A 26,562-nucleotide genomic window follows, 5' to 3' on the forward strand; every position below is an offset into this window, starting at 1 on the left:
GGACACTGGGCAATTTAGCATGGCCAATGCACCTAGCCTGCACACCTTCAGACAGTGGGAGGAAGCCGAAGCACCCAGAGGAAACCCACGCAGACATGAAGGGGAGTGTACAAACATACACAGTCACCCAAGGCTGGAATCGAACCTGGGTCCCTGGTGCTGTGAGGCAGCAGTGCTAATCATTGAGTCACTCTGCCTCCCCCGGAAGTCCTGAATATCTCAGGGCAAACTCCATGAGTCGTGACTGTCTACTGCCCCATCCACAGAGTTTAGCTTGGACACCTACCAGCATCAAAGCAATATCACAGCCAGTCAACAAAATCATTCAGAATATAGTGATTACTGTCCACTTCAGAGTTGAACTTTGGAATGCACCAAAACCTTTTGATGTGATACTTCTGCCAGGCCAATTTGTGCACAGAGACAGACACTCATCTTACTTTGGAGCAGGGTTCACCTGAAGGCTCATCACTCACTCACTCACTCACTCACTCACTCACTCACTCACTCACTCACTCACTCACTCTCTCCTCACTCACTCTCCTCACTCACTCTCCTCACTCACTCTCCTCACTCACTCTCCTCACTCACTCACTCTCCTCACTCACTCACTCTCCTCACTCACTCACTCTCCTCCCTCACTCTCTTCCCTCACTCTCTTCCCTCACTCTCCTCACTCTCCTCACTCTTACTTCTTATGAAGAGCTACTAATGGTTGGCAGTGATGAACCTGGTGTCCAGCTGGTCTTTAAACATGGTGCTGGTGGCAAAAATCGCTGAGGGTCCCAGGAAAGATAAGCACTTCTGCAGATGGTGGCTGCATGATTGAGTAAGCAGGGCACCATAATTGAATGGTGCAAATGATATGAGGTGAGCAACGGAGAATTATGTGAGTTGGTTCATTGGGACCCACAGAGAGAAACCCTCCATGAAAATCTCCAAACTCAATACTTGGTCGAGAACATGTTGCCTATGATGGTGGTGGAATTGGAGGTAAATGATTTCAAAAGGCGATTGGATGGCACTTAAGAGAAATGAAGTTTTTGGCCTATGCCAACAGACCGAGATGATGAGAATGAGTCCATTGGCGTGTGGACACGGTGGGCCAGATGGCGTCCTTCTGTGTAGTCATGACTCTATGACATGGATTGTGGTGCACAGTAATCACCACTAGTGGTTCATCCCTTGCAAGAGTCAGACATATATGAGTTTAGCTTTGTGCTATCAGTTCCACTTCTGTTGATTTGGTACACCTAGTTACACATTCACAGCTGTGCTGATAAAATTATCAATGAATCACTGACAGATTGAGGTATCCATGAAGTGGAGGAGCCAATGTTGGACTGGGGTGGACAAAGTTAAAAATCACACAACACCAGGTTATAGTCCAACAGGTTTATTTGGAAGCACTAGCTTTCAGAGCGCTGCTCTTTCATGAGCTAGATGATGAAGGAGCAGCACTCTAAAAGCTAGTGCTTCCAAATAAACCTGTTGGACTGTAATCTGGTGTTGTGTGATTTTTAACTTTAAGATTGAATTATGGCTTTTTAAAAGCATTCTTCATCAATATGAACAGAAATTTGAGCCTGTTGCTCTGTTTGAGTAAATGATGCTGATTTATATTTCAATTGCATTTCATTCCATGTTATTTAATACCCTTACCTAACAAAAATCTATCAGGTAACTACTTGAACTTTCAATTGATTAAGCCTCCACAGAATTTTGGAGGAGAAACTTCTAGATTTTCATTTTGTGCGAAGACTGTTTTTCAATAATCATAACATATCCTATCTGTTAGCACCTAAAATCCTAAACCATAATTCAGGCGCATTCCTTCTGGAGGGGGGCTGCAAACTTTTTTTCTTGTTTAATAGATGTAACTTTCAATGCAAGCAATCTCTGATTAAAGCTAAGCAATTCCATATCAACAAAATGATTACTTGGGAAACTCAGGAATGAGAAATTAATGCAGAAATAAAATATTTAGCAACATAACTATAAACAAGTTAAGGTTGTAGGTCATCTGCTGAAGGTTCAAAGTGAGAAAGCTTCATTTTGTCGCAATAACTATGGAACATTGTCATATTGTCATCCCACACTGTGTTCCCACTTAGCCTGGTATCTGACATCTTTGAATGGCTTGAGTCACAGTATAGTCAGAGTTGAAACTGGACCAATCCCTTTAAGAGAAAGAGCTCAAATGAGAAGAGGGAGAGTTACACTTCTGATCTTAATATTGTGAGAGAGAGCATTATTTATTGTAGGTATGTGCTTAGTGATCGAAGCATTTTACAAGAAGAATGTGAGTATCTATCTCACATAAAAACTGTCGATATTATATTTGAAATAGTGCATTAAAGATATGACTGAGCTGTAACAATCACCAAAATCACCTTACCTCTGACAGAGAGGTAAGCTCACTGTTAGAGAAATTTCATGTATTTCATTTATTCATGGCATACGAGCACTAGAAAGGCCAGTATTTGAGGGCCCATACCAAATTTCACTTGAAGGTAATGGTGATCACCTCTTGAACCGCTGCATTCCATCTGGAAAGGCAAGCACTGATTAGAGATAGTCAACATGTCTTTGTGCGTGGGAAATCATGTCTCACAAACTTGATTGAGTTTTTTGAAGAAGTAACAAAGAGGATTGATGAGGGCAGAATGGTGGACATGATCGATATGGACTTCAGTAAGACATTCAACAAGGTTCCCCATGGGAGACAGGTTAGCAAGGTTAGATCACATGGAATAGAGAGCGAACTAGCCATTTGGATACAGAACTGTCTCAAAGGTGGAAGGCAGAGGGTGATGGTGGAGGGTTGTTTTTCACACTGGAGGCCTGTGACCAGTGGAGTACCACAAGGATCAATGCTGGGTCCTCTACTTTTTGTCATTTACACAAGTGATATGGATGCATTTTGGGAACGCACCCCTTAGCAGTACTTATACTCTTAATGGTAAGGTCCTAGGGAGTGTTGCTGAACAAAGAGACCTTGGAGTGCAGGTTCATAGCTCCCTGAAAGTGGAGTTGCAGGTAGATAGGATAGTGAAGAAGGCATTCGGTATGCTTTCCTTTATTGGTTAGAATATTGAATACAGGAGTTGGAAGGTTATTTTGCAGTTGTACAGGACATTGGTTAGGCTATTGTTAGAGTACTATGTGCAATTCTGGTCTTCCTATCGGAAAGATGTTGTGAAACCTGAAAGGGTTCAGAAAAGATTTACAAGGATGTTGCCAGGATTGGAGGATTTGAGCTATAGGGAGAGGCTGAACAGGCTAGCACTGTTTTCCCTGGAGCATCAGAGGTTGAGGGGTGACCTGATAGAGGTTTACAAAATCATGAGAGGCATGGATATGATAAATAGACAAAGTCTTTTCCCTGGGGTGAGGGCATCCAGAACTGAGAGTGCATAGGTTTATGGTGAGAGGGGAAAGATATAAAAGAGACCTATGACGCAACTTTTTCACGCAGAGGGTAGTATGTGTATGGAATGAGCTGCCAGAGGAAGTGGTGGAACCGGGTGCTCTGGTTTCCTCCCACAATCCAAAAATGTGCAGGTTAGGTGGATTGGCCATGCTAAATTGCCCGTAGTGTTAGCTGAAAAGGTAAATGTAGGGGAATGGGTCTGGGTGGGTTGCGCTTCGGTGGGTCGGTGTGGACTTGTTGGGCCGAAGGGCCTGTTTCCACACTGTAAGTAATCTAGTCTAGTAGAATTGCAACATTTAAAAGGCATCTGGATGGGTATATGAATAGGAAGGGTTTGGAGGGATATGGGCAGGCAGAACTAGATTGGGTTGGGGCCGAATGGTCAGTTTCCATGCTGTACATATTTATGACTCTATCTAGCATAGGTGTACCCACAGAACTGTCACAAAAAGAGCTCCAGTTCTTTAACCCAGGAGCGGTGAAGGAGGAGTGGTATGTTTCCAGGTCAAGAACAGTGTGTGACTTACAGGTGGTAGTGCATCTGCTGCCCTCCTCCTCCTAAGGAGGGTCACCGGTTTGGTTAGCGCCATAAAAGAAGGCTTGGTATGTTGGTGCATTGCATAGTAAATAGTATTGAAGTTCAAACCGAAACTTGATGGCCATTCATCTCTGAGGCATGATCACTTTCGCACTGGCTAGTTTCAAAATACATTTGTTATGTGGCCAAATGGCCTAACTTCATATTACCGATCATTGCATACAGCATTGCACAAAACGATTGCACTATCAAACCATTTTTTTTTCAAGCAGCTCCTCCACTAACTTAGTTTTAATATTTTATGAGAGGGAAAAAAAAAATCCCAGCAGCAGATTCCCTGAGGGAGCTGCTATTTTATTTTTTGATTTGAGTCTGAAGAATGGCTGTCTGCTCTGACTGAAGCCCGTATTGTACACAGCCGTGGAGCAGTAATTGAACACTGCCGGGCCCGCCCTCATTTGCATTTGCCTGCCTTTGAGTGACAGCTGTACACGAAATGCCACATCAGTTGCCAGTATGTTGTGAGTCCGCACTAACAATCCCATGGCTCGGGGGAGACCTGCCATATTGTGATTTGGCTATCAGGCATGAAGGAAATAATTTCAAGTGCCAGGAATATGAGGCTGAATAAATGTTTCAGTGCTTCTGTATGCTGGAGGTGACAGTTCTGATTTACTGTAAAGTAATGCCTTTTTATCTATGGGATTGGCTTTCCTCGTAGTATCCTAGACATTGGTAAATTAAAAATGAATATTAGAATGACTTTATGCCAAGACAAAATCACATGACTGCACTTGTATTCTTAAAACAATTGTCCTTTTTGTCATAAGTAGGCAAGAATTTCAAATGATCTTAATATACAGATAAATACAGCAGCGTTTAATAACACATATTTCAGTCTCCTTAAACTCATGTAACTTGGTAGTCAAGTATTTCTAATGCCAGAGCATTAGGCTTTTAATCCAGTTATGGTGGGCTGGGGTATGGTGCACTATGAAATCAGGATAATGTTTGGATAAATTTTAACTTGAAATGTCTAAAGTTTAAAATTTCCAGAGTTCAAAAATCCACGTTTACGTTGTAATGCAAAATGAGCAGGAAAGCTACCCTGTTTATTGGCAGCACCATTATATAAATACTGCCAACAATCAGATTAGCTCTTGACAAGAAATACCACCTTTAGAAAGGGCTGCAATATTGACCTCTGCTTTGATTTGCAAATTTCAGTTATTACTGGTAAAACTAGAAGGTAACATGTTTAGATTATCATTATATATTGGAATGAGGACTTTAGGTAGATAATTAATTTAATTATAAAGGTTTTAAAGATAGCTTTTTTTTATAAAATTTGTAATTATACCTCAACCATCAGTTTGCAATAAATAGTGTAATTATGGCTATACAGTGAGACATACACCAAGCACAAGACCGGTAGGCAGAGGCGTGAGGAAACAAACATGAATCACTAAGAGATTTCATATAAAGTAATCTCTTACCCAGGAGTAGGCTGCTGGCAAAACATAGCAACATATGCAGCACTGAATACAGAAATCCCTTAGGAACATCACATCACGCATCCCACCAATCTGAGCAAGGATCCCGTTTTTAAAGGGTGGATGAGGGGAAATTGAGGACATTTGGAATTCAGGAACAAGTGATAATCACAATTCCCACCAAATCATAGTAGCCAGCCAAATCATAGAATCCCTACAGTGTGGAAGCAAGCCATTGAGCCCATTAAGTTCACACCAACGCTCCGAAAAGCATCCTACCCACACCAGCTCTCCTACACTATCCATGTAACCCTGCATTCCCCATTGCTAATCCATGTAGCCCGCACATCCCTGGACACTACGGACAATTTAGCATGGCCAATCCTTATGCATCTTTGGATTATAGGAATAAACCGGAGCACTTGGAGGAAACCCTTGCAGACATGAGAAGAACGTGCAAACTCCACATAGACAGTTGCCTGAGGGTGGAATTGAACCCAGGTCCCTTACACTGTGAGGCAGCAGTGCTAAACACTGAGCCACCATATCGCCCCAAATGGACAATATGTTTAGCATCTGGGAGGAAATGCAATCAGCAAGTGATTGCGATAATGAAGAGAGGAAACTAAGAAGAGGGATGGCAGGCTGCAATCAGGAGGGAGGAGAGCGGTTAGTTATTGGTAAATTAAGAGAACGGGGAGGCTGGCAGTTTGGGCAAGTGAAGGCTGAAGGCTTTTCTAAGATGACTGAGAGAGAGTACTCCTGATTCACACTCAGTTTTGAAAATGGCGTTTTCAAAGATGAGAGAAATCAGCTGGGCAGTATGTTGTCAGCAAACTTTCTTCCAGCTCAGTTTGATCTTCACAGCTTCCCTCCAACTGAGCCAGATAAGACAAAAACCTGTCCAGGCCAGTCACTGTTCAAAACAGCCCAGGTGGGACCTACAGCAATGCAAGCAGTTATCACCAACCATGTGACTCACAGGAAGCTTTGCTTAGAAAACATGCTCCATTGTCCACAGTGAACTTTCAATGACTGCTTTGAAAGAAACTACTCAACGTGTTTCCACAAAACTTAAAATACATGTTTTTTTCCACAATCTTCCAAAACTAAAATTCTCTATGTAATATTGAATATAAAGCATTTTTGTACCAAATAATTTTACAATTAAGGAATGAAGTATCTGGAAAATCTAATTTATATTTTTAAAATGTAATATGACTTAATAAAGAGGTAAAAACAATGACTGCAGCTGCTGGAAACCAGATTCTGGATCAGTGGTGCTGGAAGAGCACAGCAATTCAGGCAGCATCCGACGAGCAGCAAAATCTACGTTTCGGGCAAAAGCCCTTCATCTTTATTCCTGATGAAGGGCTTTTGCCCGAAACGTCGATTTTGCTGCTCGTCGGATGCTGCCTGAATTGCTGTGCTCTTCCAGCACCACTGATCCCGAATATGAATTAATAAAGCCAATCTTGAAAAAAAGTTGCATGTTCAGAGAAACCTTAGAGGTATAAATTGTTGAAGATGGTAAGATAAATTGATAAAGCTGTTAAGAATATTTTGGCTATGTAAACATAAATATTGGCCATGATTTTGGGGACTGTGCATTATGTGTTGGGGCAGATGAATTCAGGAGCATTTAGGTCTCACCAGATCAAGCATCAGTTAGCAGATGTGGAGGTGGGAAGGATTTTGGAATCAGGATGAGACATAGGGTGACTGCTCCCAGGGAGAGGAGGGGGTGGTGTTGTCAAGTCAGGCTGCCATACAGTGAGCTTTTGTCCAATCAGGAACTTTATAACTGAAGACCCACCCAGTTTGAGCCAGGAAGTTACAGAGCATCTCTGGAGGCCGTGGCTGCGAAGATATGGAAGAACTGCACTGTCGAGCAAGTAAATACTTTTTCAGGGGGCTGTGAATTGGTGATTACAGACAGAAGGCACTCTGGAAGGATGATTCCACTGCCATCCATTTCTGCAGCCCAATTGTCTTTCTGCCATTTAGATTAGATTCCCTACGGTGTGGAAACAGGCCCTTCAGCCCAACCAGTCCGCACCGACCTTCCGAAGAGTGACCCACTTCCCCTTTGACTAATGCAACGAACACTATGGGGCAATTTAGCATGGCCAATTCACCTGACCTGCACGTCTTTGGACTGTGGAAGGAAACCGGAGCACCTGGAGGAAACCCACACAGACACAGGGAGAATATGCAAACTCCACACAGACAGTTGCCCGAGGCTGGACTTGAACCTGGGACCCTAGTGCTGTGAGTCTGCAGTGCTAACCACTGAGCCACCATGCCACCCTAATTTGTGGTGAGTAAAGGCTTCTCAAACCACAAAACAAGCTATCCTAGATGGAAAGGAGCCAGTTTTCTTATCTGCCAGGTAATTGGACTCAGAAAATCGAGTAGGCGAAAGTGAGGACTGTAGATGCTGGAGACCAGAGTTGAAAAATGTGGTGCTGGAAAAACACAGCAGGCCAGGCAGCATCCGAGGAGCAGGAGAATCTTCATTCCTGAAGAAGGGCTTATGCCCGAAGCGTCGATTCTCCTGCTCCTCGGATGCTGTCTGACCTGCTGTGTATTTCCAGCACCATATTTTTCAACTCATAGAAAATCGAGGTCTAAAAATGTCCAAATATTTTCTAATCAGTCTATTCAGCAATGTCATTACACACCTCAGCAGTTGGGATTTGAACTCAGGCCTCCTGGTCCAAAGTCAAGGGGACTACCACTACACCACAATAAACCCTCCTTGATGTGTCCATTAGTTGATGACCTAAGGGCAATATTCTGTGAATAATATTCACAGGACTTAATAGCTGAGGTGGTGGGTCAGGAGTGAGTATCTCCCTTGGGCTAACCTGCTCAATTATACACACTTCCCACCTCCTTCCACCCAGGGAAAGAAAAACAAATGTACAATAGGGCATAAAGAGAATATTGGAAATAATTATAAACCGTGTTGGGCCTCAGAGTATTATGTCCAATTTGGGCTACTATACTTTGGGAAAAAGCAAGAACACAAGCTTTCAATAGTGTTGAGTGATGAGAGAAGCTGGCATTGCTCTTCCAACAGTAGAGAAGGTAGAGTAAGATTTAATAGAAATGTTCGAGTTATTATGCATTTTGATAAAGCAGCTAGTGAGAATCTACTTCCAGAGCCATGAGGCTCAATAAACTGAGGATATACATTTAAAATAATTGCAAAATGTTCATGGGAGAAATTGAGACTTTTTTTTAACGTGCCAAGTTGCCGGGATCTGAATGATCTTGAAGGAGCATAGTCAATAGTAATTTGAAAAAGGAATTGGATAATATAATTGGAAAGGGGAAAGTGTAGAGCTCTGGAGGAAGAGCAGTGGAGTGGATCTCGTTGGTTAACAATGAAGAGTTGGCTCCAGTACAGTAAGCTGAAATGGTCTCTTTTTGTGCTTTAAGTGACAATGGCATTGTTGTTATTAAGTGCCCTCTCCCTTTCTACTTAAACTAAATTCAACATGGGATTCCAAACTTTAAAGTTCAGATTTAACTCTGCAGTTCCAATTGTATAGAGCTAAAAATATAATTAAATACAAATTTCTCAAACCCTTTTATAATGTATGACATTGTTCAAAAATGTGCATGCATTTTAATACAACAACTGAGTGGTGAGTCCAATCTAAATATTGTGTGTCCTTCTCAAACACCTCCACGTCATGTTGACATTGAGGCTAAATAGGACTGGTTGCACACAGCATTGTTGAACTCAAGGACGTTCTGACACTTCCTCCATACACAGCCCTCCCACTCATTACCTTTATTTATAATTCTACATTGAAAGTTAAATGCACATTTTAGAGTAAGTTAGAACAGGTTTGCAAAATTATTTTGTCACAGGGTGACATGCTGCAACCGATGCTGAACATTTCTGCAATGACTGAGTACAGTGTGATTTGATGCTTTAGTACCATCATTGTATGTTGAAAACATCAATTTATGACCAGAGCTGAGTGATAGAACTCTCAAATCATGTACTAACAGTAACTTTTAGTGTAATGGGCATTCTCCTATCAAATTCAGTGGCAGCCAACTGAAAAATATTGTCTGTTGCTGTTTTAGTTTTGACCTCAGATCCATAAGCAACAGAAACAAATGTTGAAGCACTCGTGCACATAATCTTTTACCAAATAAGCTATTATTTTGTCTCCTGTGCCAATGTGACAGCAAAATCGGCAAATGTAGATCTGGTAATTTGAGAAAAAGCATATGAAAGCTGTCTTACTGTTGTAAAAATCTATTGGTTCACTAATCTCCTTTAGGAAGGGGAATCTGCAATCTCTGTATACTTTGGACTGCAGTTGATTCCAAACCCACACGTGTATTCATTCTTAATGTTCTCAGGACAACCAGGAATCTGCATTAAAGACTACCTTGTTTGTTGGGATTTGTTGTTGTCCTGGCTATCCCTCGAGGTCAAAGATGATGGTCTTCATTCCATTGATCTTTTGATGGGCTCTCAGGTGGTTTATGAGTCCAATCTTGACTTTGATAGTGAGGATTAGTTGTTAGTTATAACAAGTTATGTCTTGAGCAGCACTCACACCTGGAGTAATTGAAGAATTTAGAATTCCCTCCCCAGCTCTATCAACGGTGATATCTAAAGGTAGATGCAATGGAGGGAAATCTCAGTGCATAAGAGCGAGGGATGGGAGCGTTAGATGTTATTTACTCTGAGTCTGAATATCATCCAGTACTATTAGAATTTACAGCCTGGTAATTCTTGAATGCAAAGCAGCATCTTAAGATCCAATATAGTGGGAAGGAAATGATGTCTACCATTGAGGTCGGGAAAACAAAAGCATTCTCAGCCTATGCATGATGAAGACATTGCATTGCTAATCAACCCAGATTGTTCTAAAATCTTCAAGAATTAAGAATGAATCTTCAACACATTGCTACAAGTAACCAAGGAGAGAAATCAAAGGACATCAATTGTAGCACTCAAGTTTAACAATATCAACAATGGGAAATAAAAGAGCTTTAACCTGTATCATTTATTGTCCTATCCAAAAGCACATAATCTTCCACTGTCTCGTTGAAAATCACACAACACCAGGTTATAGTCCAACATGTTATTGTAGTGTATTGTGAACTTGAGGTTATCCAGTCTTTAAAGGAGAAGGTGTTTTTAGTCTTGCAGGTATAAACCCATCAGCATTAGTAACCTGGAATGGGTACAAGGCCCTTTGCGTTTTTTATGAGACTTAAAGCTCGTTTGAGGCCTTTGCTGCAGTATTGGTTTCCATGGGGCAGCTGGTTTGTGTTTAGGAAAACCAGGCCTACGTGCAGCCTAACAGGAGGTTCTGACACAATCAGCAAGCCGAGCACAAATTACACTCAGAATTGTTTCTGCTCAAACATATTTGAATATCAACATGGAATTTTTAATGAACCAGAACAACTGAGCAATGTGTTTCATTGTAATTTTTTTTTGCATTAGGTCCGGATTTCCATTGGCCAGCCAGTTGTTATTCCAGTGTAAATTGGAGTTGTGCATAAGGACCCTGTAGCAGTCTCAGAAGGAATTGCCCAGGAAATAGAAGGGCACTGGACAAACTCTCGACCTTTGGAACCCTTGGAAATATCAATTCAAATGGCGAATTAAAGGGTTTCAATGAAATTAAGTACTTGGTTACTTGAGAAAAGTTAAATGATTAAATACATAATCTAACTCGTGAGCAGTCACTTAACATACTCACCTCACATACCCTGGACCCTGACCTGACATACCCCCACCCCAATTTCTCCCTGGGAGCTGTCACCCTAGACCCCACTCCCAATTCCAAGACCCCTTCCTCCTCCATCTGCTTCTGCACTACCCTACCCAAATCCACCGGCAACTGAGCCCCCTTTCCTGCCACTCCAGACCTGATAACCCAACCTGCCTCTATCCACTTTCCTTCCCCATCTGTGACCTGACACCCACCCTCCCTGTTCCGCTGCCAGACCTATCCATACCCGGCACTGCCCCTGGCCAATCCAGAAGGCTGCATCACTTAACGGGTCTTCTTGCATCTCTCTGTCCATGTGGCAGCCTCCTCCCTGGCAGCTACTTTCTGCCTCCTACCTACTTGACTCAGGATTCTGCACCCTTGGACAACTATCAGAATGAAAGTATGCTCTGCATTTTGGGAGGAGCCCTGATTGGAATGGCCTGTCAGAAATGTGAAGCGCTCTCTGTTTGTGAAAAAACAGGGGGCGGACGGTAATCCGTAGGATTGCCAATCCTCTGGAAATCCCGCCCTGGAGCAGTTTTATCAATACTGTTGAAAATGGATTCATCATAAAGAAAGCATCTTTATGTATCTTTGTATCTAAAAGGATACTTGTAATATTTTGAACATCTTTGAAGGCCAACATTCAGGCACAATTAGTGGAATGTTGCAATGGGGACTAATGCATTTGACACTGCCAGCTTTGTGGATGAGGCTGGCTTCAAGGATGATGTTTTGCAAACTAGTGAAAGAGATAATGGAAAATTGACTTGATCTGAACATAACATCCTCTTGAAATTCTTTCTTGCTGGCTGGACTGCTTTTGGATGAATTGTGGTGAGGGAAAAAAAGTCACTGTGACCTAGGGAAGCTCCAGGTCAGAGAAAGCAAGGCAGCCAATAAGATTAGATAAGTATCAACTATATTTACCCGAATGTAAAGGTTGGTGTCTCCCAAACCCGCATTAAAAACATTGTCTGCTTCCAGCCAACACATTGTTGATTGCTACTACTTAATCCCTTGATAGATGCCAGTACTCACCAGCTTTATTTGAGGCTTTATCCACCAAGTCAACCATTCTGCCGATGCATGCAACCAACAATAGTCACACTGTTGAGCAGCTGTAGGCCTCATCAAGAGCCTCCATGTGAATAAAGCCAGTACCACTTAAAGGTAGTTTGTACTAAAATAGGCCTGAAATGAAAAATGTACTTTGACTGGCGCAGGTGCTGGAACAGTTTCTAAAATAAATTCTTAAGCAGGAAGAAGAATGCTACAACATGATTCAAGGTTCTGAGACTTTGAACTAGTGCTCTTCATGGCTGCGTTGGATGTGAAGAGGATGTGGGACAAAAGGCATTTGAAAAAGCAGTAGTACCGGTAGCTATGGTAATCAGTATCAGAATTTGGACTTCCGACACATAGACACAACTTGCAAGATGTTCAGCAGCCTTATTCAAGGGCTGAAGGTCATTCAACAAATGTTCAAAAGACACCGCCTCTGTCACTACTCATTTACAAATGATCTGTATCAATCAGGACTTATACCAAACATTCCTAGCTTCATCATTCTTAGGGGAGGTAATGGCCTAATGGTATTATCACTGGATTGTTAATCCAGAGATATAGATAATGTTCTTGGGACACGGGTTCAAATTCCTCCACTGCAGATTTGAATCAAATAATTTTTAAAAATCTGGAATTAGGAGTCTAACAATGACTGTAAAATTATTGTTGATTGTTGGAAAAACCCCATCTGGCTCAATCATGTCCTTTAGGTAAGGAAATAGCCTTCCTTATCTGATCTGGCCTATGTGCGACTCCAGACCCACAGCAATGTGGTTGACTCTCAACTGCCCCCTGGGCAATTAGGGAGGGGGTCTAAATGCTGTCCTGGCCAGTGACACCCTCATTCGGTGAATGAATAAAAAAAAACACACTTAGCACTGCTACAAGCCTCATAAATACAAATTATAGGTTGTACAAACTGCCAGTTACTCACCAGTGACAGCCACATCACCCAGCCAAAGCCACTCATATATTTTTGTTTCTCTGAAAGAATAAGGTGACACATAATTAGAGACTGCACAGTCTAAACCTTGGAGTCCAGCTGTGACCACACACCCTTGCCTGCATGGAGGAGAATGTGCTGGTCATTATTAGAGCAGCTAAAGTACGGCAGCCATTATCAACTGCAGGGCTGAGACCACTAAAGGTGATGGGCCCCCATATCTCACATCTCAATTCCTCCTCATTCCACAATCTCTTCCGATTTACAATCCAAAGGTTATGCAAGCATGCATCTTCTGCTTTCTCCAGCTCCTGCCTTTGCCACACTATCCATGTGCCTGTCTCCTGTCCTTACTGATCCTTGCTGAGTTTGATGATTCTCCCAGCTTGCTTTGACTCATTTTGCAGTCCACAATAAAATATGATGACAACAACAGGATTCATCATGGCTAGAAAATCATACCACAGTGAAGATCAAGAAACAGACCTCCAATCATCAGCAGAAGAGAATTTTAAATTTATTTCATTATTTCAGAAACTCTCAAGTACGCCTCTAAGATCAGCTAGCAGCCAGCAAACCCACAAAGCTAAACTGCTGTGAAGGAAACCTCTCTAAACAGAACAGTCATCAGAGAAAACCCCAAAACACTGAGTCTCAAAAATGATTTTACGTCCAGAAATAGGGGAAGCAAGCTTTTAAAAATTATTGTGTGCAGTAAAGGTACATTAACAGCCATGGGGAGAAATCAAAGTCAATTCCTAACGAAGAGAGATTGGTTATTGGACACCCAGAACAGATTTGATCCCTTAAGTGAAGAGATAAAACAAGAATCATGTTTACTTGAAAAACTATAGTGAGGAACATCCATAAGTCCTCTAAAAGTGAGTTAACAAATTTCTTAATGAATTTAACAGCAGCAAGTTAATTCTTCAGGTACAGAATTGCAAAAAGAATATCAGTTGAAAGCAGAAAAACAATCAGCAATAAAAATCGTGTTTGCATTTCAAAGTATCAGACTACCAGCGACAGTGACTTTAGTGAGTTCTATTATTATTTTGATGTTTTAGATGACAAATTCAAGTCTTATTTGGCAACTAAGAATTTTATTCAATTTTATTCATTGAAATACAAATAATATAATAAAGAAAAAAAGTAAATGTGATCATGTGGTGTCAAATTCCTATGAAAACAACTCTATTACAGAAAAAAAGATCAGCACCAAAGACTTCAAGTTGAAAAGCTGGTAAAGCACAGCAGGTCATGCAGCATCTGAGGAGCAGGAGAGTCGATGTTTCGGGTATAAGCCCTTCATCAGAAATGTGAGGGATGGGGGAAGGGGGCTGAGAGACAAATAGGAGGATGGGGGTGAGGATGGGGGCAAGGTAGCTGGCAAGGCGATAGGTAGGTGAAGGTGGTGATAGGTCAGAGCAGAGGATGGAGCAGATAGGTGGGAAAGAAGATGGACAGGTAGGACAGTTCAAGGGGGCAGTGCCGTGTTGAAGGGTGGAATCTGGGATGAGGTAGGGAGATAAGGAAACTGGTGAAGTTGATGTTGATGCCATGTGGTTGGAGGGTCCCAATGTGGAAGACGAGGCTTTCTTCCACCAGGCGTCAGGTGGCTTGGATATGGCGGTGGAAGAAGCCCTGGACTTGCATGTCCTTGGTGGAGTGGGAGGGGGAGTTGAAGTGGTCAGCCACAGGATGATGGGTTGTTTGGTGTGTCCCAGAGATGTTCCCTGAAATGGTCTGCGATTTGGCATCCTGTCTCCTCAGTGTAGAGGAATCCACATCAAGAGCAACAGATACAGTAGATGAGGTGTCTGGATGTGCAGGTAAATCTCTGCCGGATGTGGAAAGATTCTTTGGGGCCTTGGACGGAGATAAGGGGGGGGAGGTGTGTGCACAGGCTTCACACCTCTCTCGGCGGCAAGGGAAGGTGCCGGGTGTTGAGGGTGGGTTGGTGGGGGGCGTGGACCTAATGAGGGAGTCACCGAGGGAATGGTCTCTTGGAATGTTGAAAGCGGTGTGGAAGGAAATATATCTCTGGTGGAGGAAATTGCAGAGGATAATACACTGTGTCTGAATATTGGTGATTGATTGGGGTGAAAGCTGAGGACTGGGTTGGGAGCAGGGAGGGGGAGGGGGATGGTGTTCTATCCTTGTTGTGGCCAGAGGGTTGGGTTCAAGGGCCGGAGGTTTTGGAAGTGGAGGAGATGCACTGGAAGGCACAGTGGTCCTTGATGGACCGTATGGGATGTCCTAAAGTGGAATTCCTCCTCCTCTGAGCAGATATGGCAGAGGTTGAGGAATTGGGAGCTAGGGATGGCATTTTTACAGGGTGGGGGGCTGGGAGGTGGTGTAGTCCAGGTAGCTTTGTGAGTTGGTGGATTTGAAGTCGATGTCCATGTTGAGTTTATTCACAAAGATGGAGACAGAGAGGTCCAGGAAGGGGAGGGAGGTGTCCAGGGTCAATTTGAGGTCCGGGTGGAAGGTAATCGAGAAGTTGATGAACTGTTCAATCTCCTCGTAGGGGCACAAGGTGGCACAGATAGAGTCATCAATGTAGTAGAGGAAAAGGTGGGGGATGGTGCCAGTGTAACTGTGGAAGATGGACTGTTCCACATACCTGATGAAGAGACAAGCGTAGCTGGGACCCATTCAGGTGCCCATGGTCACCCCTTTTGTCTGAAGGAAGTGGGAGGATTCGAAGGAGAAGTTGTTGAGGGTGAGGACCAGTTCCGCAAGTTGAATGGATGTGTCGGTGGAGAGGTACTGGTTGGGGCTGCGGGAGAGGAGGAAACAAAGGGTTTGGAGGCCTTCGCCATACTGGATGGACATATGTAGGGACTAAATGTCCATGGTGAAGATCAGACATTGGGGGCCTGCCAAACCAAAATCAAGGAGAAGGTGGTAGGCAATGGGTGGTGTGCCAAATGCATGTAGGAAGTTCAAGGCAGCCATATTTGTGCTTTCATAGAACAACCATCCAAAAACTAAACTGCTGAAACTAGCTAGCAAACTAAACAGCAGAAGAGGTTTCAGATAATACATTTGTGTTTCTAAGCGCATTGAAATTTTCCAAATTGACCAGTGGTAGGATCTCTGCCTCAGACAGCTGCTGCCTTGTGTTTTGCAATGTATTTCTTAATTAAAAGTTGCTTAATTTTTGTCATCTTCAAACTGAATATTTCAACACTCTATCATGACACTGAGTCTGAATTATATATTTTCTCCAGTATGGGAAAGTATAGATTGTAGAAGGAAATTTTATGGAAGTTAATAGATATTGTGTTCCCACTCACTGAGCTCCAGGCATCTGCAGAAAGAATTGAATGTACCTCATTTTGGCAAACAATTAGGCTTTGGCTCCAATTAAGCTCCTCATCCCAGAGGAAGCTGGGACTGCAAAACAGGTGACAATACTACCATGTGAATAAATGACTGACTAATGTTAACATCCCAATCATAGTACATTCTGTGTCCACTTCATGGAAACAAGTATAGCAGAGTGGTCAAGAACGAGAGTACGCCTGCCAAGATTATGTGAACTATGTCTGCAGAGCCTGGCACATCTGTATGTCAAGGACTATGCGAAATTATGATAGATGTCTGGTGATTCCATGCTCATTGCCAAGTGGCTTTCTTCTGGTGGACTGCAAGAAAGCTTGTATGCTGTTCAAGGTGATCTAGCTGAGAATGGAAACCTGCCAATATGAAACCGGCATCTCCAGCTATGAATATTGCAAAATGCAAGCTGGGTAAATCATCTAATGCATGACTTGTAAACTTTCCAGAACAGTTACCACATTGCAACAATACAGAAATAGCTGGAGAAACTCAGCAGGACTGGCAGCATCAGTGGAGAGAAAGCAGAGTTAATATTTTGCGTCCAGTGGCCCTTCTTCAGAACTCACTGGAGGCTCTGAAAATACTTGTCAAGTGGGAAGTTCATAACTTCACTGTCTAATAGCTCAACAAGTATGTCTAGTGAATGGTTAATCATTACACACTAAGTCTGCTCAAGTTTGACCAATATTAATTTTAGTAGTAGTTTTGGAGATGGATTGCCATTGGCTTCCTTGTGCTTCAGTCAGCCAGAGATTACACTAGAAATGTGCATTTCCAAACTTAGGCTGAGGACAGAATTGATTCAGCTGCAATATCCCCCTACTGATCTTTACTGTCAAGGTTCATCAATGAGTAGTTGCCGCTTGGGTGAGGTGCCAGATGCTGTCCAGTATCCATTCAAAAGCTTCCTGGGGATAAGTGACTAACTGTATAAAGGATAAAAATCTTTAAGGCTTGGAAAGAAAATAAAGTAAGAAATAATTACTTAGTATTCAGGTAATGTGTGCAATGATATCATGACATCACAGACGATGTCTCATTGCTTCAGTATAGTAGAAAGATTATTGACTCCACAGCAGCAAAGTTGTGAATATTATATAGTATTGGACTTTTGATTGGTGGCTGAGTGATTGCTGAGGAAACATCATCTTTAGTGCATCATTTTCTGCAGTTCATGGATATTACAGTTATTATACTTAATGGGGTCCGCCAATCTGAATTGCAGTTGAAAGTAATTTTTTTTTAATGGTAGGAAAGCTGCCTGTATATTTAACAGACAGCTGCAGGATAATAGCGAAAAAGAAGCTCAGCATTACTTCCTTTCTGGTATTTTTGCTGCTGTTCTTACAGACTGTACAACACCTGCACAGTAGCAAAAGCTTCTCTTCACTGGTCAGAACATGGTTATGCAGCAGTAAATCAGCCACATACCAGTCGCCTGACTCTCAATTCATTAGTTTATGATAAAAATGCATTGGATTGTAGCAGGAAATGGAAAAATACACATTGCAATGACATCCAAACCTGTGGATAGCACATGATCTGGTGCATTTTGCAATATTCATAGCTGGAGGTGCCTGTTTCATATTGGCAGGTTCCCATTCTCAGCTAGATCACCTTGAACAGCATACAAGCTTTCTTGCTGATGGGAAAGGTAAAGCAGAAGAGGAAATTGAGATACGGATAACCTCTTCTCTTGTGGAAGTCGTACAGAGATTTCAGGTTCATAGACTATATTCCTAACCTCCTTGACATAGGAATAGAGTATGTTAGGGCTTCGGGAGCACAGTGTAGGGAGAGAGAAAAGAAATTTAACTATTAGCATATTTCATCATTAAATAATAAATTCTTTAGTTTCAATTTTAATAAACAGAAAGTCACAGAGGCACTTCCCCAAAACTGTGTTATATGTAGTGTGAGAGTTTACTGCCAACAAATCCCTCACATGTGACAGGTCCTTTTCGTCTATTATGACAATGTGTTTTGGAAAATGGTAATAATCTATAGACAAAGCAAACCAAACAGTTATCCTGACCCTTCTCCTCACAAGCCAACAAAACAGTCAATTGATTTGGCTGTTGTTTCTAAGATACCAAAATCTAATGGCAGGATTTTATCAGAGGGTTGTGGATTCTTATATTGGGACGAAATAGACATCCTGTCCTGTCCTGTGCCTACATTTGCTAGCTGCAGGTAGTCTTCCAGGAGGCCACTGCTTAATTGGCTGCTCTATTAAGCATAGAGAGCAGGTTCTCAATGCTGGCAGCCCACACAGAGGTGACTTGACAGCCCCATCAGGAACAGTGGGTTTGGTGAGAGCCCATGTGGGATCCCTCAGTATGAGGGTTCTCTTGCTGAGTTGCACAGCAGCACCAAACTAAAAATAGAAATCAGGGAAACCAGGTGCTTTGAGATGAAGGGGAAACCCATCTGCTGGCCTTGCAATCCATCAAAGGAGAAATGGAGCCTCCGGCTTCAATAATCCATCCATTTACAAGAGGTGGCCTACACTGAGGTAGTGAATCCACATGTGACAGGGACCTACTCTGCCAGAGGCCAAACACTAACAGTACACACATTCACATCAGATTGGAGTCGTAACCAGCATAATTAGCTGCTCGTTTCCATGGAGTATGCAGCTGGTCTGATTCTCAACCATCCCTAGGAAAGTTCAGGTAACAGGGATGTGTCTGTGCGTGGTCCTGATTTTTTGCTCCTCTTGAGTTCTTGGTTCCCTAGCCTCCAACAGTGCCAGCACAGGATGTGGACAGTTTAGTCCTTCCTACTGTTATTGCCATCATAATGAAATGAGCAAACTCCAGACAAACTTGCCATTGTAGAAATATTTTCATGTTTTACCAGTTATTGTTTCACTGTAGTACTTGAATATTCAGGTTTTACTGCTCTCTAGTATTCTGGACCATTAAACTTGTCAGTTTCCCGAATTTATTTGTTCAACGATTCAGGATTTATGATTTCAGTCTGCCCTTGCTTTCTATTCACAGATTAGGGGTGAGATTAAATAACATATGTACAGTAATGATGAATTGGAATTTGATTTGGCAGATTCTGTTCAGACTTCTGTTGTCAATTCAGGGTGTACTCCTGGAGTTTTCATCACTTGACCTCCACCTACCTAAACTCATCATGCCCCACCAGGGTCCTGCTATTGACCAAAACGTTTTTTTTTAAACCACACATCACCTTCCCATACATAATGAGATTACTCTTTTCTCCCCATGTCCAATTTTTTAAAACTAACAGAAAAAGAGTTTAAAGAAAATCTTTTTAAACACAAAATGAATTTCACCCAAGTTACTCATGACAACCATAGAAATCCCTACAGTGCGAAAGCAGGCCATTGACTCCATCACCCCTCTGAAGAGCTTCCTACCCAGACCCTACTCTATTCCATCCACAGCCCTACCCCATCCCTGTAACCCTGCATTTCCCATGGCTAATCCACCAAAACTGCACACCCCTGGACACAATAGGCAATTTAGCTTGGCTAATCCATCTAACCTGTACAACAATGTTCTGATAATGAATCTCGATTTCCTGGACATTCTGGGATAAAATTGCAGAGTTGGAAGTCCAAATGCAAATCTAAGAAGTGCAGTTTGATTCAACTATAGAAGGTATTTTATTTTCTCCATGGCAGAGAAGTGGAGAAAAATACCCAAAGCAGTCATGTCATTCTTGAAAGAAGGACCTATTTAAACAAAGATATTGCATTTCATTAACAACAAAATGATTGAAATAACTGCACAGAGACCAGTATCCTGTCACCAAGTCACCCTTTATTTAATTGTGCACAGTACACTGGCTGTGGCCAGCCAGCTCAGAGTCAGTCTCCTGGACTGAGGAGATTCTAAATCCCCCGTTTCCTTGGTCAGCCAGGTCTCAGGTTAACAACCCCAGTCAAGGGTATCGTAGTCAATAAGATCCTCCTCGATCCAATCACTACAGTATTATTATGATGATGACATGAGCTGGGACAGTGAGGCCTTGTGATCATGACGCACCATGGAATTGCAAGCCTCAGACATTCTGACAGAGAAAAGAGTCCAAATTACGATAAGCTTTTTCCACTTGCTGCTTACTAATTGGAAAGCACCATTGATAGAAGGCTAGACTTAGTGCAAGTTGAAGTTGCATTCTGGCAAGGAGACAGACAATGTACCCATTACGTTGTTTTATCAAGAAGTATGTATGGAATAATGCTCAAATGCTTTGCTTCGGCTTTCATTCCCTTTTGAATATACAGATTTAGATTCTACTCAATGTGCAACTTGCAAGTGTTTTTTGCAACTAGCTTTCCACCTTATTATTCACCAACTGCTTCAGAGCAGCCGCAGTGGTTGGTGTGGATCTAAGTCCCTTACCTGTCCTATTATTATCTTGCACAGTGTGCACTTCAGGAAGTTCAGAAGAAGAGGAATTGAAATGTCTGTGGAAACAATTCGCAAGTACAGTATTGGTTGTCTTGCTAGATAGTATTGTGTAAGTTAATATATTCATCATTATTTGTCAAAAATCATCAGCTACCTCGTTAGGAGTGCCTGATGATTTTTGACACTTTTGTTCGTGATCACAGTTTTTATGTGGGTGTGTAGTATGCAGAAGATACCAGCATCTAGTGCAACAAGGATCAGCTGTTTATTTCAGGTTGTAAATAGGAAACAACATATTTTCAAATACATTTGAATCCTGTGATAGGCAGAAAGTTAAGAAAAACAGAAATATACTGCAAGACATGGAGCTGAAGGAACAGCACTCAGCAGCAATACTCATGTGCTTTCCAGATCTCTGTCTGTTCTTTTTCCTCTTTGTTAAAGTGGCTTTCTCAAATGCCTTCTGTGTAAGTTGTATAAACATACAAATTAGGAATAGGAGTAGGCAACTTGTCTCATCAGACCTGCTCCACCATTCAGTAAGATCATGTCCAATCTGATGATGAGCTTAACTCCAAATTCCTGCCTTTCCCCGAAAGCCTTACTCTGCCTTATCCAAAATCGATCTACCTAGACCTTAAAAATATTGGAAGACTCTGCATCTACCGACTTTTGAGGAATAATGTTCCAAACCCTCCTGACTCTCTGTGAGGAAAAGATTCTCCTTAGCTCTGTCTTAAATGTCTTATTTTTAAACAGTGGCCCCTATTTCTAGATTCTCCCAGGACAGAAAACATGTTCTGTCAAAACTCGTCAGCATCTCATTTGCTTCAATCAAGTCACCTCTTATTATCCTAAACTACAGAGAATATAAGCTAGGTCTGTCCAACCTTCCCTCACAAATTAATATGCCCATTCTAGGTATTAGTCTTATAAAACTTCTCTAAAATGCTTCCAAAACATTTACATCCTCCTTAAATAAGGTGATCAATACTTAATGCAGGACTCCAGATGTGGTCTCACCGGTGCCCTACATAGCTGAAGCATAACCTCCATACTTTTGTATTCAATTTCTCTTGTAATATGTGATACATTCCATTTGCTTTCCTAATTACTTGCTGTACCTCCATATTAACCTTTCATGATTTATTCACTAGGGCAACTAGGTCATTTTGCATTTCCGCATTCTGCAAATTCTCACCATTCTTCCTGCCAAAGTGGATAATTTCACATTTTGCCACATTATACTACATTTACCAGATCATTGTCCATTAAGTTAACCTATCAACATTCCTTTTTAGTCTACGTATATCCTTTTCACAGCTTAGCTTCTTGACTGTCTTTGTGTCATCACCAAATTTAGCAAACGTAGCTTTAGTACCTTCATCCAAGTCATTAATTGTAAAAAGTTGAAGTCCTTGCACTTTGATGCACTACTAAGCACATTTTGACAGGAAAAGCACACCCCATTTATGCCTACTGCCAGTTTTCTGCCAGTGAGCTAATTAGATTAGATTAGATTATTTACAGTGTGGAAACAGGCCCTTCGGCCCAACAAGTCCACACCGCACCGCCGAAGCGCATCCCACCCATACCTCAACATTTACCCCTTACCTAACACAATTTAACATGGCCAATTCACCTGACCTGCACATTTTTGGACTGTGGGAGGAAACCGGAGCACCCGGAGGAAACCCACGCAGACACGGGGAGAACGTGCAAACTCCACACAGTCAGTCGCCTGAGGTGGGAATTGAACCCAGGTCTCTGGCGCTGTGAGGCAGCAGTGCTAACCACTGTGCCACCGTGCCGACCACTAATCTTTTATCAGTGTTAAAATGCTACCCCCTACATCTTAAACTTTGATTTTTGGGAATAAATTTTAATGTGCCACCTTATCAAATGCCTTCTCATAATCTACTACAATATATCCATTGATTACAAATGGATATTTATTGGAGTTCTTTATCCAAAGAACTCCAATAAATTTCCCTTTCAGAAAATCATGTTGACTCTGCCTGATTGCTTCAGTTTTTTTTCTAAGGTAATGAATATAATCATGACTTCTAACATCTATTACAGATGTTAAACTAAATGTCCTGTTGTCTGTTTCCTTCTCTCAAACTGAATAGTTAGATCCATTCTTCTCATTTAATGGAACCATCCCCAAATTGAGGGAAGTTGGGAAATTTAAAACCATTGCATCGACGGTCAGAAGATCCAATTCTTATAATACCTGAAGATGAAGTCCATCAGGACACAGAGAATTGTTATCATGCAGCTCCAATAAGTTGCACAGTCGCACTTACCTAGTTATTGCAGTTTGCTCGGGTTCCTCACTCCATTGCATTCTGTGATTCTGGGACATTGCTACAATCCTTTATATGGCGATCACTGCAAAATACCTGTTCAATTTATCAATGTTCCTCAGTGGGTATCTCCATGAAGACTACCTTGATTACAATGGCAGATTCAAAGTAGTCCTGTGTCAGCAGCTTTGAATCTGTCCCACTAACTCCAGTTGATGCTTGATAGTCCACTATGCATTCTGTTCTACAGCATGAGAAAAGGTGATGAAAAAAAATCACTTTTCATTATAATCAAACAAGTTTCATTACACTCATAGTGAAAATAAAACTAAGATATGCCATAGAATCCTCAATATATATTTAACATGTTATGTTTGACTAAATCATAATATCAAAATTGAAAGTAGAAACATTACTGTAATAATTTCTGTGAATGATCAGCAATCACACTCCAGTCTTCGTTTTCCACTTTTACTAACAGATAATCACTCATTGTGTGCACATTTATCAAGTATGCTGCATGAGTGTGCATTACCTTACATTTATCTACACAGTAAAAGAAGATTGAGTGGGAGAATGATGGGGGTCTCTAAAATGCTGAGAGGGATGGATAATGTATGAGTAAGCAGATTATTTAACTCTGACTGTGATTGCAGAACTATGAAACATTAGTATAGTAAATGCCGTTTAATCAGAACATCTCAGCGGAAACTAATTCTTCACCGATCAACCGACATAAATAGGAGTCACTAACTAATGTTTTCAGTTTTCTCAGACTCTTGACATTTTAGCCAGCTATGAGGCTCAGCTTTTTACATGTTGGTAAAACAGCTGGTTATATGGCTGGCTGAAATGTCAGGAGGGACAGAACAGCAGTTATTCCACCTGACTGCATGGTCTGGTCACTGCATGGGGAATCATTGAAGGCAGTCTGTTCCTGGCCAATCATCCCTTTAAAGCTGGTGTCTGAATTTTCCATGGCCCAATCAAATATGACATGGACTAATTGTGAACTGGTAGGTTTTATTATCCCTGCACAATGTGGAACCTCACTTCAGGAAAGTGCCTGGATTAATTGTCTAACATGCGTTGGTTAAATGACTAGGTACAAATATGATTGAAGGTGCTACAGACAGGCATAGAAGATCAAATGTAAATAGCTTCAGTGTTGTCCAACTTATCACTATATCATCTGTGGAATGTAATTGGTCAGAATTAAGTACTTACCTGATACAGTGGAAACTTGATTATCCGAACGTGATGGGTGGGCACTATTTCGTTTGGATAATCAATTATTCGGAAAATCGATTTAAATGCCTTTCCTCTGTTACTCAGAGTTTTAAAGTCTGCTCCCCGTTCAGGAGCACCCCCCGGCCCCTCTCTGGAACAGCCGAGCTGCACAGCAACAGCAAGACTGCTGCTGCAGCTGACTTTGTGGGGTAAGTCTCCAAATAGCGCGCGCACGCACACACACACACACACACACCGACAGCCATATACATAACTTTTTACTGTAAATGTTTGCCAGGTTCCATGTTTACTCTGTACAGGACAATGTTGGAGAGATTATTCCTGGGAAGGGGTTTTTAGGGTACACCCCTCTGTAGAACTCCAGGTAAAGTGTAGGAAGAGAGAGTGGGCGGGAGGTCAGTCATTTGGAGACGGTGCCTGTTTAATCACTGTAAACAAAAGATGTCATCACTGCTGGAAACACGTCTTTGATGTAATGTTTCTATCGGGACCTCGAGATCTCCTTCGGATAATCCGATTTTCGGATAATTGGTATTCGGATAATCGAGTTTCCTCTGTATTTGGAATTTTGCTTCATTTTCTTGTAGTTTGAAGGAAAACTCTTTATCTTGGAAGTTTACCTCTGGTTCTTCACCTTTATTGAATAGAGACTCAAAGTGGCAATTGTATCTTATTTGATGAGATTTAGTTTGTATTTGCCTATGAAACAAAGGGTACAAATTTGAGCTCAATGGGGCTCACTGGGGGGTTGGGTGCTGCAGGTACCATTTGAAGTGGCTTCTGCTCCATTTTGGTAGAGGCACATGCGCACCTAATTTCTAACCGAGGTGTGCAGAGCTGGTGGATCACAATGTACAACACTGATATAAGGGCAGCACCATCATTTTGGAGGTCCATACATGAGCTGACATCTCTCAAAATCACACAACTAACCATGCATTAAGCAGCAGAAAGTGAATCCGCTAGCACTAATAAAAAAAGGTTCAAGACCATTTGCAGATTAATTGCTAGTTGATTACTATTGGTTGTTGCTACAAATCTGCATATGGTGGATACTATCCATAGATTAGTTCAATTGTAAAACTCTACAGGAAATGGTGTGGCAGATGCCAAAAGATCTTTCCCAGCCTTTGAGGCTTCTAGCATTAACCAGGCACGTAGGTGCATGAGGAGAAGGAGGAGGAGGAAAAAGTGGAGGAGGATGAAACAAACATGTAGAATACTGGAGAAACTCAGCAGGTTGGGGAGAATTTCTGGAGACAGAAACAAAGTAAATGTTTTAAGTCTGATCTGACTCTTGTTGTGAGAATACTACTAAAACATATAAAAGGGGTCTCAACAGGAAGCAGTATCTGCCCAGCTATTCAAGCCTATCTCCTCCCAGAACATCAGCAAAAATCAATATGTGATACACTTATGCTTCAATAAAGACAACCTCAATTAAACTTGCCACCTGCAGTAGACACACCCTCAACCCCACAGCAGGAAGCATACGACAGTGCCTGTTGCTGTTAAAGTGAAACTGATAAATTAAAATAAATACGCTCACATTCAGAATCCTCTTGAAAACATTCAAAACTGTTAGTATGAAAGCCAGTTTTCAGAAAGGCCATGAAGTTGTTGAAATTACACACTTAGTGGAGCTTCAACCTTTGAAATTGTAGTTAGACATGCTCTCTTCATCCATAGTATGGAAAGTCACAGTGCAGCTGTTTACAGGAATGCAGATAACCGAGTGATCCTTTTATGAATATCGCACAAGATGAATTATGGGTGTTTCATGACAATTCTTAATGGTTGTATGTCCAGAGTATGAATAATTTATAATAGTAAGTCTATATTCAACAGTGTCCCAGTTTACTTTGTTTCACTTTATCATCTATTCATGTCACAAGATTCTGTTCAACATCATTTTATTCTAGTCTATGGTAGGTCCACGTGACCTGACCTGCACCATTTTCGAGCAGATGTTCGGACTCAGTAACCCAGCCTCTTACCCTTTACACCTTACCCTTTGACTTGT

The 26,562-nt window shown here is 41.7% G+C and overlaps 1 protein-coding gene across 3 annotated transcripts in view; it reads left to right on the forward strand.

Moving 5' to 3' along the window:
- Positions 1-26,562, forward strand: part of LOC122560043 (teashirt homolog 2) — a 480,378-nt gene that overhangs the window by 384,052 nt on the left and 69,764 nt on the right. The window contains exon 3 of one of the 3 annotated variants that reach the window (XM_043710221.1): positions 10,953-12,218. The exons of the other annotated variants lie outside the window; for them this stretch is intronic. The gene's annotated coding sequence lies outside the window, so the exon portion shown is untranslated. Of the gene's footprint in view, positions 1-10,952; positions 12,219-26,562 lie in introns of those variants that run through there. 3 annotated transcript variants of the gene reach the window in all.

Source organism: Chiloscyllium plagiosum, chromosome 20 (assembly GCF_004010195.1).
Source record: "Chiloscyllium plagiosum isolate BGI_BamShark_2017 chromosome 20, ASM401019v2, whole genome shotgun sequence".
Lineage (NCBI taxonomy): Eukaryota > Metazoa > Chordata > Chondrichthyes > Orectolobiformes > Hemiscylliidae > Chiloscyllium > Chiloscyllium plagiosum.